The sequence below is a fragment of the Parasteatoda tepidariorum genome, chromosome 9, assembly GCF_043381705.1.
Source record: "Parasteatoda tepidariorum isolate YZ-2023 chromosome 9, CAS_Ptep_4.0, whole genome shotgun sequence".
NCBI classification, from domain to species: Eukaryota; Metazoa; Arthropoda; class Arachnida; order Araneae; family Theridiidae; genus Parasteatoda; species Parasteatoda tepidariorum.
Genome location: NC_092212.1, coordinates 23,244,256 through 23,257,335, shown reverse-complemented (window position 1 = coordinate 23,257,335; position 13,080 = coordinate 23,244,256). Strand labels below are relative to the sequence as shown.

Sequence of the window (13,080 nt, the reverse complement as noted above, 5' to 3'; positions counted from 1 at the left end):
AAAAAAAAGATAAATGAAAACAAACAAAAAGTAATTTGCAAATTAACCTAACTTGCACTTCAAATTAAAAATAAGGAAAATAGCTAGGTCAGTCAAATTTTAAAAAACTGATTTACCTAATACCATATTGAATTTGAAAGCTTTGTTTTGGATTTCAATTAATAATGAATTGTGTTAAACGGGTTGTAATGTAAATTCTGAGAAGACTGATCACCTTTTCTGATTGTAAAAGCAATTTGTTCTCATACATTTTTTTTCCCTGAAATCCTGGTTAATGTTTGCAATAAAAAAAAAATAAAAAAAAAGAAAGCAGATAGAAAAGAAAGAAAAAAAATTCAAATCTAAGAAAAACAAAAGGAAAGGAAGAAAATAAAAATTTGGGCATAAAAAAAAAAGAAGAATAGTAAAAATAAAAATAAAATAAAAAATAGAATTAAAAATAAGGATTCAAATAGCAAAACTGAAAATAATTTTGAATTTTCAAGTGTTCTTGAGACTGATTGTGATAATGGAGTTTTCAATTTATATTAACTTTTCCGATTTATTTCACTGATTATAATTTCGATTTTTCAATTTACAATTTTTACAAATCTTCAGCTCCCAAAACTCTAAGCGTCGTCAAACATCACAAAGTTATAATTTTCAAATCTTAAAAAATATAACTTTCTTAAGTTTTAAGAATGAAAAATTTAAATTTTTCACATGTCACCTAAAACGCGAAGTATTTCTTGTATTACTTAATCTGTTGGCAACACTACAGTTATTGTTCATTTTGTTAGATAGGAACAATAATTTATGTAGCGTTAAAAAATTAATTAATACGTTAAGTATTTATTTAGATTCACTTTGTTAGGTGGTCTTCAGTTTTAGTTTAAATCATGTTGAATAATTAGTTATCTGTAAAATATTTATTTATAAAAATTTTGTATTTATGTTGAAATAAGAATTTAGTTACGAAATAATTGTTAGATTTATTTTGAATTCTTTCTTAAATAGCTGTCGAAATTTTAAACATAAACTGTGCTATCGTGCCGCATACTGCCATATCAATTGTTGGTGACGGAGTTTGCCTTTTTCAAACTGTAGCATACATATTTTATATTAAGTTTTGTTTCGAGAAATGCACGAGGAAGTAGTTCTGCACGTAATAGAACATTGGGATCAGTTTCTGCTTCTGCTTACTACTGCTGTTGCTTAAAACTATGCTGGACTTCTGCTTACGTCTATGCTGAACTTCTGCTTACTATTATACTGAAATTTCCCGAACTCTTACTTACGGTGGTTTGTGTGATTTAATGGGTTTCCGAACAGATTTTAAATTATTACTAAAATTCAATAAATAAAGAAGCGGACATCACTTGAAAATAGTTAAAATTAAAATCAAAATACTTCCGCACGTGCAAAGGCCATTTCCATTAAAGTGTGAAAGGCTGTACAAGATAATTTTGAACCAAGCTGATCCCAAAAGGTTTCTAGTTTCTATATAAATAATCAAAAAAAATTTGTATAACGCGGTGTATAGATTCTTGGCTGCAACTATTATTCCGAATTATCTTTTAACAGATGTTTAAATTTTTGTAATTCAGTCAATAAAAAGTTTAACACTTAACGAACGGGGCACTTTGCTATAAGCTTATTTATTGTATCTACCCTGGAAGAATCACATAGATATACGCTTTACCATTGTGAATTCCTTGGAAAAGCAGCGTAGATTTACGCTTATTCATTGTAACTTCCTTGGAAGAACCACATAGATTATAGATTTTATACATATAGCTTTACTATTGTAACTTACTTTGAAGGGCCACGTAGATTTATGCTTATTCATTGTAACTTCCTTGGAAGAGTCACGGAGATACACATTTTATCATTGTTATATTTTAGGAACGACTTTGTAGATATACGTTTTTGCTTGAATTTAGTACACTGCGTTTTTACTTTTATACGATTTGTGTCATATTTTTTCGATGCCATTAGTTATAGTGCAATCAGGTTTGTTACAATCTGGACATTTTTTATAAAGAGATAGCAAAATTTTTTTTAAAAATGTAGATTCTTTAAATTATTTGTACGAACCAGAAAAAAAAAAATTTTCAATTTAAAGAAAATATATATTGATACTGAAAAAGGCTTGGAATGTTTTTGTTATATTCACATAGGAGCTAAATTAAAAGTATCCTATTATTATCCTTTTTAGTATCCTAAAAAAGTCCGAGAATGACAAGGCGGATTCATCTCGCCTGTTAAATATTAAAATTGAATTGCGATTTAAATTTATATTCTTTCACTACTACTACTATGGCTATAAACCACAACTTTATAACTACTACTATGGCTATAAACCAATGATATTTTTTCAGGATAAATTAATTCTAAAAAAAAACTAAAATTTCATCTCAATAAACATAACAAATCTTCGATTACTTACTTTTTCTAATCCATTATTATACGATTATTTATTGTAATCCAACATAAGGCTATATGCTTTTAATACAAAAATAACACTTTCATTTTATTAATAAAATTAAAATAAATAGTATTAACACACATTGATATCATCAACACACAAATCAAACGAGAATGTTTGAATGTGAATGAATGAGAATTCTCTTTCTACGAGTTAATATTATTTATAAAAAAACATGTCCCACATTTCTAACTCATAAATAAAATTTTTAATCAAGAAATGAACTATTGCAAATAATTGAATCGTAAGAAAAGAAAACATGTTTGATTTTTTAACAAAACTATAAACTTTCTCTCAAAACATTTATATATACTTTGAAAGTTAGTTTCTGGAATTTTCGCACAATTAAGACAATGATAAATAATAAGTTGCCGTAGGTAAACTTTAACTTCCGGATAAACAACTCTTAGTTAGATGTCAACTCCAAATTGCCGTTATCCTTAACCTGTTTTATTTACACTCATTTGTAATTATTTCACGCCAAACTTTCTGGCAAATGTATCAATGAATAATAACACTGGGGAATATTTTTTTTCTGCTGCATGAGATTTTTTAACAGATCTTACATACTCTGTTAGAATTTTTATTCTAAAATTATGGTAACAATCCGATTAACCGTAAAGTTAACGGTAACGAACATTTTTTTTACCTTTACGGTTTTGAACTCCTTTACAACTAGTGTGGTTAAAAAACCATAAATGCAAAATTATACGGTTTTTAACCATTTCCATCCAGCATGGAAATTTAACTAGACATTGGCATTGGTTTAACAGCCTTATGGTGCTACCCTCTATGTGTGAATGAGAGTATCGTATTCTAATAGTGCAAGGTATTGAATTGGAGAATGCAGGACGCTGGATGCTTTTCATGTATAGAATGGAATGAAGGAAATATATTGTAGTGCCAACACTGGGACTCGAACCCCTGTTCTGTCGGTCGTGAGATTGACAGATTAGCACTCTGAGCTATAATATGTACCCAGCTGTTAGGAACTAAGTTGCTTCACTAAGTGAACCTATTTTGTGCGAGCAAATTCTAGTTGTTTAACAGTATAGGGTGAAAACAGTTAATAAACGGTTTTCTCACCGTTAAACGCTTGAATACATATTTATTTATTGTTATTTGACTGTTTTGTTTGAATATGGTAAAATTAAATATGGACAATTGCCATCCCCACATATATGAGTTACATTTAATTAATTAAAATTATCAACAATTTTGTAATCATTACATGTAATCATGTTTGCTTGTAATCATAATTACAATCGTTATTACGAAATAAGGAAATCATTATTACAATTATAATTTATATTAGATGAAATCATAATCACAATTGTAATTAAGAGTAAATGCAATTATAATTACGATAAATTTCATTTCAATGTTTGTTGTCACTATGGTTAAAATTGTCACCATAAATTATGGTTAATTAATAAGAATGCAAGTTGAAATCGTTAATTATGATTACTTGTAATCAATTATAGTTGACCTTCTCTGTTATTATTTTGCGTTGTGTTTGTTTTGTATATTATCATTATATCTTTTAATTTCAAAAATCGCCTCTCTTATTGGAAAAAATCAGTTTTTTTTTTAAACTGAATCATCTTTTCTCGGTCGGTGCTACAAAAATGTCGCCGTAACCATCACTCTGCGACTTTTCCCATGAGCAAACTTACGCGTCGATAAAAATAATTTCTAAGTAAGCACATATTTTCAATAATAATAACAAAAACAATGAAGTTGGACTTTATTCGGTAGTTCCAAGAATCACACAAATAAACCAAGTTATGACATCACAAATGTTTTGCGCAAAAGTTTCAAAATTCAAGGTCCAAGTTTGAAAGAGTAACAACATTCTAGTACTTTGTTATCCTTTGATACGCAAATGATACTACGTGCACCCATTCAGAGTCTTATCAGATAAGTGGCCTTATCAGAAGGCCTGCATGTGATAATGAAATCATATTTTGGATTATTTGAACCCATATATAAAGGTATTTTATTCGATTCCAGCACAAAATAGACTCCTGTGCCCTAACGGAATCAAATCTGATTTTCCTTAAAAATATAGATGTAAATCTTCGCAATAACTGCCTAATCTACAGTCTAAAATATTTCATTTTGTATTGTTCTTCGACTTATAATGCACATTTAAACATTTCTTTTTTTAATTTTTTTTATATTATTTATTTAGTTCATATCTTTTTCTTATTTACATTTAAAGTAATTTTTTATGCACTTTTTAATGTAGGAAGAACAAAAAATAATAACCTAATTATGTAAATCTTTGCAATAACTGCCTAATCTACTGTTTAAAATATTTCATTTTGTATTGTTCTTCGACTTATAATGCACATTTAAACATTTCTTTTTTTAATTTTTTTTATATTATTTATTTAGTTCATATCTTTTTCTTATTTACATTTAAAGTAATTTTTTATGCACTTTTTAATGTAGGAAGAACAAAAAATAATAACCTAATTATGTAAATCTTTACAATAACTGCCTAATCTACTGTTTAAAATATTTCATTTTGTATTGTTCTTCGACTTATAATGCACATTTAAACATTTCTTTTTTTAATTTTTTTTATATTATTTATTTAGTTCATATCTTTTTCTTATTTACATTTAAAGTAATTTTTTATGCACTTTTTAATGTAGGAAGAACAAAAAATAATAACCTAATTATGTAAATCTTTACAATAACTGCCTAATCTACTGTTTAAAATATTTCATTTTGTATTGTTCTTCGACTTATAATGCACATTTAAACATTTCTTTTTTTAATTTTTTTTATATTATTTATTTAGTTCATATCTTTTTCTTATTTACATTTAAAGTAATTTTTTATGCACTTTTTAATGTAGGAAGAACAAAAAATAATAACCTAATTATGTAAATCTTTGCAATAACTGCCTAATCTACTGTTTAAAATATTTCATTTTGTATTGTTCTTCGACTTATAATGCACATTTAAACATTTCTTTTTTTAATTTTTTTTATATTATTTATTTAGTTCATATCTTTTTCTTATTTACATTTAAAGTAATTTTTTATGCACTTTTTAATGTAGGAAGAACAAAAAATAATAACCTAATTATGTAAATCTTTACAATAACTGCCTAATCTACTGTTTAAAATATTTCATTTTGTATTGTTCTTCGACTTATAATGCACATTTAAACATTTCTTTTTTTAATTTTTTTTATATTATTTATTTAGTTCATATCTTTTTCTTATTTACATTTAAAGTAATTTTTTATGCACTTTTTAATGTAGGAAGAACAAAAAATAATAACCTAATTATGTAAANAGAGAAGAAGAATTTTTTTAAAATAAATAAAATAAAATAACATAGTAAAAAAAATAAATGAATAAAATTTTAAAAAATTAAAATCAAAAAAAATTTCATTTTTAAAAATCCGGGGAAAAAAGATATAATTTCTTTATTAGCTCACACGATTATATCAGCATAAGGGAGTGTTTTCTAATATTGTATCAATATAGCCAAAGCAAAATATATCAATGCAATAGTACAATATTTATATGATATGAATGCAAATAAGAACAATAGGAAAAATAGTTTCGGGAAATCGATTCAGTAGTTTCTCAAAAAAACTATAACATTTAATTCCTCTTGTCTTCGTATAGAAATACGACCTTAATATTTTGTTACCATAAGCTTGAAAAAAATTATCTAATTTGAACTTTAAATATCAGTTCATAAATTTGTTTTCGTACTTCTCAAAATTAACTCGCTATTCTCGTTGAGTAAGTCTGATTAAGCGCATAAATTATACGATCCACGGTGTCTCAAAAAATGATCGACAGTTTAGAAAATAAATTAAAGATAATCGGAATGAGGTAACACGGTCTGCTTGGAAAACAAGTTAACTATTCACAACGAGATTCAAAAGTTCTTTAACAGATGGCACTGTTGGCTGAGCGAAACTCTGAAACAATGGTTTTAAAGTAACCACCATTAGCAGCAACAATGTTGTATGAATTTCAACAGGTGAAGGCTCCCATGTACATTGAAAAATAGTCTGACATGCGACAAAAAATAATTTTTTATAATTTAGTATAAAAATTTTATAATTAATTCTAAATTAATAAAAAATTAAGAACATTAAAAAATTATATATAATTTTAAAATTAAGAACATTAAAAAATCTTAAATAAAGAACAGAAAAAAAAATTATTAAATATTTATGCAGATTAAATATTTTAATTTTACACATTTCTGAACTGAAGTGAGTGTTTTCATATCAATGGTGACAACAAAAGAAACAAATGCAACGACGTAATTACAACTTAAAACAAAAATTTTAGTTTAAATTCAACAATACCATTTTTAGAGGCAATATAATTTTTAAAAGAGACTAAAGATATCACGAGTTGTTAGTCATTTAAAGCAACTTTCAAGAAAGGAAAAAACGGAGAGAAAAAAAAGAGATCAATCAATATATACAGTGCCCACCGCGTACTAAAATCACGTTCGTTTTATGAACATTTGGTTTTATAAAATGGCTTATTTAATCAACTGGCATGCCGACACTTAGGTAAAAAATATTTTAAATTTAAGCTTTACCAGTACACTAAAAGTCAAACTGAGTATTACCTTCATATTTTATTTCTGCTGAATTTACATTTGACATTATAATTAAACTTGTGTTGTAATTTTTAATTTTTCAGAAAGGTTTTAAGATTTTAGTGTACTTGCTTGATTAGCAAAATGTAGAGTTTCAAAATTCGACATGGTTTAAAGCACTTCGAAGCACTTTCGCCAACAGAAAGTGGTCGAAGCACTTTCGCCAACAAAGCATTAAAATATAGTATTAAAAAATCGAAATTTAATAAACAGTTTAAAAATGGCCAAAAAAAAACAATAAATAACATTTTAAATCGTCGCAAGATGAGTGCGTCAAAAAATTATTAGTCAAATTTTAAATTCTCGAAATGCGTAATATTGTATCAAAATTTGGATGACCATTTAAAAATACCGTGAAGTGAAAAAATAACAAAATACACAGCTGAAAAAAGATCAAAAAAATGACGTGAATTCACAACGGAATAGCTGTGAATTAGGCTCATCAAAAAGTGATGACTTAAATACGAACTTCGTGTGTCGCAATACTATCGTATTAAAAATACCGAGTTTAAAAAATCATATGGAAATCTACTAAAAAATGATAAATAACTATAGAAAAATATGGTTGGAAAAAAACTAGAATTAACGACGGAATCGTCGCAAATCGAGAGAGTCAGAAGTGATAACTCTATTTAGAAATTCACGTGTCATAATAACATCGTATTAAAAGTGTCGGAATTTAAAAAGTCATGTGAAAAAAACAATCAAAAATACATCGATCTTTTAAAATAGCGATTTGCTACTTTTTCTCTCGATAAAAATATTGAAAAAATTCGTTAATTTAAATATTTTGCAATTATTTTACGATCATAATTCCATGAAGAATCTTGTAGTTAATTTTCTTTGACTTCAAGATTTATCAGAAAACTACTAATTTAAACCATATCAAAACTATTCATAACTTAATAGAAAAGTTCAAGTTCACATGCTTCTATTAAATAAATGAACTGTGAAAAAAATTGCAGCGTTTTAAAATATCAGGATAAAAAGTTTTTTTTCCAATGCGATATTTTTAAAAAAAATCACAACTGAATTTGGAATTACAGTTATTTTTTAATATCACTTTATGCAGGCCAGAACGATAAATTTTACATTCATATAATTTCATTAAAAAAATCTATTTTACATTATTCCCAATACATATAAAAACTCTTGAATAAATTTTGAAAAATACTTTTTCTGAAAACTTTTATTGAAAATAATTTTGGAAAAAAAATCCAGGCAAACCTAGAAAGAAAAAAAAAGAAAATGCAAACCTCTAATTATGATATCCAATAAGTTATCCAGCTGTTTTATAAATCACATACACAAAAATTTTTTCCTCAATTCAAAAGCATTCGAACTGGAGAAAAATCTGAATTATAATGAACTGAATGCACCCCAAAATCCCTTTTTAAAAGCATTTAGCCTACGTGACATAGACTTCTTTCTAATCGAGGTAAGGTTTAGAATTCGCCCTTACAACGTTAATATTGACCTCAGAGTCAAATTGTTCCCCGTCTTGGAGGGGACAAGCAGCCCTATCTTAGATCCCTTCACGTAGGCTTTTGTTTTCCTATCAAAACATTTAAACTAGTGTTTACTTTATTTATTATTTTAGATGATTGTGTGTTTATTTGGTGACGCGGCAGCAAATCAATGTGCAAATATTCTAAAGAAGAGAGTGGGTATTTATAATTTTAGATGAGTGAGCTTTATTGGAAATACGCAAGGAAATCAATATGTCCATCTTATACTAAAGAAAAATATGCACATTATTTTATTATTATAGATGAGTGTGTTTTACAGACAGTACGAAAGGGAATCAATATGTAAATCTAATACTAAGGAAGAGAGTCTGGCCATTAATTTATTATTTCAGACGAGTGTGTTTTTTTGATAGCGCTACAGCAAATCTAAATCAAAAGAACAGAGTATGTATTTATAATTTTAGATGAGTGTGCTTTATTGGAAACTCGAAAAAGAATCTAATAGTCTATCTAACACTAAAGAAAAAAATATGCTCATTGCTTTATTATTTTAGTTGAGTGTGTTTTACAGAAAGTACGAAAGGGAATCAGTATGTAAATCAGTATGTACTAAGAAAGAGAGTCTTGGCATTAATTTATTATTTCAGACGAGTATGTTTTTTTGATAACGTGACAGCAAATCTAATTCAAAAGAACAGAGTATGTATTTATAATTTTAAATGAGTGTGCTTTATTGGAAACTCGAAAGAGAATATAAAAATCAATCTAATACTAAAGAAAAAAATATGCTCATTGTTTTATTATTATAGATGAGTGCGCTTTACAGAAATTACTAAAGGGAATCAATATGCAAATCTAATTCTAAGAAAGAGAGTCTGTGCATTAATTTATTATTTAAGATGAGTATGCTTATTTTATAACGCGACAACAAATCTAATTCAGAAGAACAGAGTATGTATTTATAATTTTAGACGAGTGTGCTTTATTGGAAACTCGAAAGGGAATCAAAAAATCTATCTAGTACTAAAGAAAAAAATATGAAGATTAATTCATTATTATAGATGAGTGTGTTTTACAGAAAAAACTAAAGGGAATCAATATGCAAATCTAATTCTAAGAAAGAGAGTCTGTGCATTAATTTATTATTTAAGATAAGTATGTTTATTTTATAACGCGACAACAAATCTAATTCAAAAGAACAGAGTATGTATTTACAATTTTAGATGAGTGTGCTTTATTGGAAACTCGAAAGGGAATTAAGAAGTAAATCAAATTCTAAGAAAAAGAATATGCAAATTAATTTATTATTTTTGAGGAATGTGCTGTATTAGAAATACGAAAGAGAATCGATATGCAAATCTATTTCTCAAAAAAAAGAGTCTACACATCAATTATTATTTTTTAAGTGTATGTTAATTGAGCTGAAATTGTTATTTCATATATAATAATATGTTTACTAGATTTGATTCATGAATGAATATAAATAAATGAGAATTATTTTAAATTAATAACAACTTAATTATTTCAAAATTGCGTCAAGTGGAAAATGTAAGTACAAATTGTTCTGGTTAAGAAACCCTAATTAATTAGTTTTAGAATACTTATCAAAAGTAACGATAGTACAACAGTAGTACAAATAAAGAAAGAACAAATTGTTCTAATAAAGATGTATTCTAAAATTAAGTAATAATCCCTTATTACTTAATTTTAGAATATTTATCAAAAGTAACGACAAAAAAAGTATTCACATTGAGAATTGAAAATTATTATTCAAGCGGGGGGGGAATAAAAGCGCCATCAAAATTAGACGAAACACAACTGAGGAAAGCGGATCTACAGAACATAAAAATATTTTTGATTGTAGGTTAAAATTTAAAGGTGTGTAGACGAATTGTCTTTCAATTCTTCTCTGTTGCTGCTTATAAAAAAAAGTGTTCAGCTCTTTGCACTCTTCCTTTATTAGTTAAAAAAGTAGTTTCGCAGATTTCGATGGCGTTTATGTTTTTACCTAGCTTTAATATTAATTTAAAAAACCCACTGTGTATGCATTTCATTTTCTCAATTTTTGAAAAAGATTTAAAAAATATATATTAAGATCGGGTCCTTACGGAACACCTTGAACANAAATATTCTAAAGAAGAGAGTGGGTATTTATAATTTAAGATGAGTGAGCTTTATTGGAAATACGAAAGGAAATCAATATGTCAATCTAATACTGAAGAAAAATATGCACATTATTTTATTATTATAGATGATTGTGTTTAACAGAAATTACGAAAGGAAATCAATATGTACATCTAATACTAAGAAAGAGAGTCTGTGCTTTAATTTATTATTTCAGATGAGTATGTTTATTTGATAACGCGACAACAAATCTAATTCAAAAGAACAGAGTTTGTATTTATAATTTTAGATAAGTGTGTTTTATTGGAAACTCGAAAGGGAGTTAAGAAGTAAATCTAATTCAAAGAAAAAGAATATGCACATTAATTTATTATTTCTGGGGAATGTGCTTTATTAGAAATAAGAAGGAGAATCAATATGCAAATCTATTTCATAACAAAAGAGTCTACACATCAATTACTACTTTTTAGTGTATGCTAATTGATCTGAAATAGTTATTTTACGTAAAATAATATGTTTACTAGATTTGATTCATGAATGAAAAAATGAAGGAGAAGTATTTTAAATTAATAACTACGATTCTTCTATACTACGATAACTACGATAATTTCAAAATTGTGTCAAGTGGAAAATGCAAGTACAAATTTTTCTAGTTAGGAAGACCCTTACTAATTGATTTTGGAATACTTATCAAAAGTAACGATAGTACAAAAGTAACGATAGTGCAATAGTGCAAATAAAGAAAGTACTAATTGTTCTCATAAAGATGTATTCTACAATTAAGTAATAATCCCTTATTACTTAATTTTAGAATACTTATCAAAAGAACCGACAAAAAAAGTATACACATCAAGAATTGAAGATTATTATTCAAGCGGGGAGGGGAATAAAAGCGCCATCAAAATTAGACGAAACACAACTAAGGAAAGCGGGTCTACAGAACATCAAAATATTTTTGATTGTTGGTTAAAATTTAAAGGTGTGTAGACGAATTGTCTTACAATTCTTCTCTGCTGCTTCTTATAAAAAAAAACAGTGTTCAGGTCTTTGCACTCTTCCTTTATTAGTTAAAAGAGTAGTTTCGCAGATTTCGATGGCGTTTATGTTTTTCCCTAACTTTAATATTAATTTAAAAAACTCACTGTGTATGCATTTCATTTTCTCAATTTTTGAAAAAGATTTAAAAAATATATATTAAGATCGGGTCCTTACGGAACACCTTGAACATGCAATTTTGTATGCGAGAATTTTAAATTAATGTTTAATTTGTTTAGAAAATTTTATTGATTGGAAAAACTTTAAAATATTATTTCTGTGTTTCACTAAACCCTGATTTAAATCTTAAAACAAATATGTTTAAAAATATTATTTTTGTGTTTCACTAAACCCTGATTTAAATCTTGAAACAAATATGTTAAAAATATTATTTTTGTGTTTCATAAAATCCTGATTTAAATCCTTAAAAAAATATGTTAAAAATATTATTTTTGTGTTTCATTAAACCCTGATTTAAATCTTTAAAAAAATATGTCATATGATGACAAAGTGTATACATTGTCTTCATTTTTATAAGGGTTTCTAAAAATTCATACTAAGCGCAGCACTTACGGAATAAAGAAGAAGCATTATATACAGGAATCATAAATTTAACTACTTAATTGATAAATTTACCACCCTGATAAATTGAACCACATTTCAAAAACATTTAAATTTTTTGTATAAATAAAGAAAATCTGTATGATTATCATAAGGCTGGAACAAAATATTATAATACTCTGACTACAAATGTAAAATTCATAATATGTATTTCTCAACTAAAACATTAGTTACTGTTTTCTATTTATGTTATTTATTTTACTTTTTTCGTTATCTGTTTTGAATGTATTGAAAACTAAATACATTCTCTTGATGTTTACAAAACAGAAATTGTTTAGTGCAATTCGTTATATTATCTTATTCCAGGTGCTATAAGATAAAATGGTTGTTGAAATAAATATTTAAAAAAAACTGTTTTTCTTTTTTCTTGTTTTTGTTTTTTTGTAGTTTGTATCATAATTTACCCTATGAGAAGGAAAGTACGGTCAAAACTACCAGAATTTCTTTTTCTGGCCGTATTTCTGTCTCACTGAGAACACCAAAAAGCACAGAAATTTTTACCGAAGCTCTCTGGTAATGGCTTTTGGTAAAATTAACAACAAAATATGTTTTTTTTACCATGCTGTTTGGTGGAAAATGTGGTAGTTATTTTATCATGTTAGTATAATTATGTTGGTTAAAATGTTAGTAATATTTGGTGAAAATGTTAGTAATGTTTGGTGAAAATGTCAGTAATTTTATCATCCTACCTTAGAACATGGCAAAAAAAAA

The 13,080-nt window shown here is 26.5% G+C and overlaps 1 protein-coding gene across 3 annotated transcripts in view; it reads right to left on the bottom strand.

Moving 5' to 3' along the window:
• The window catches only part of LOC107436851 (alpha-tocopherol transfer protein-like), a 125,641-nt gene that overhangs the window by 66,417 nt on the left and 46,144 nt on the right, over positions 1-13,080 (bottom strand). The window contains exon 1 of one of the 3 annotated variants that reach the window (XM_016048669.4): positions 8,377-8,531. The exons of the other annotated variants lie outside the window; for them this stretch is intronic. The gene's annotated coding sequence lies outside the window, so the exon portion shown is untranslated. Of the gene's footprint in view, positions 1-8,376; positions 8,532-13,080 lie in introns of those variants that run through there. 3 annotated transcript variants of the gene reach the window in all.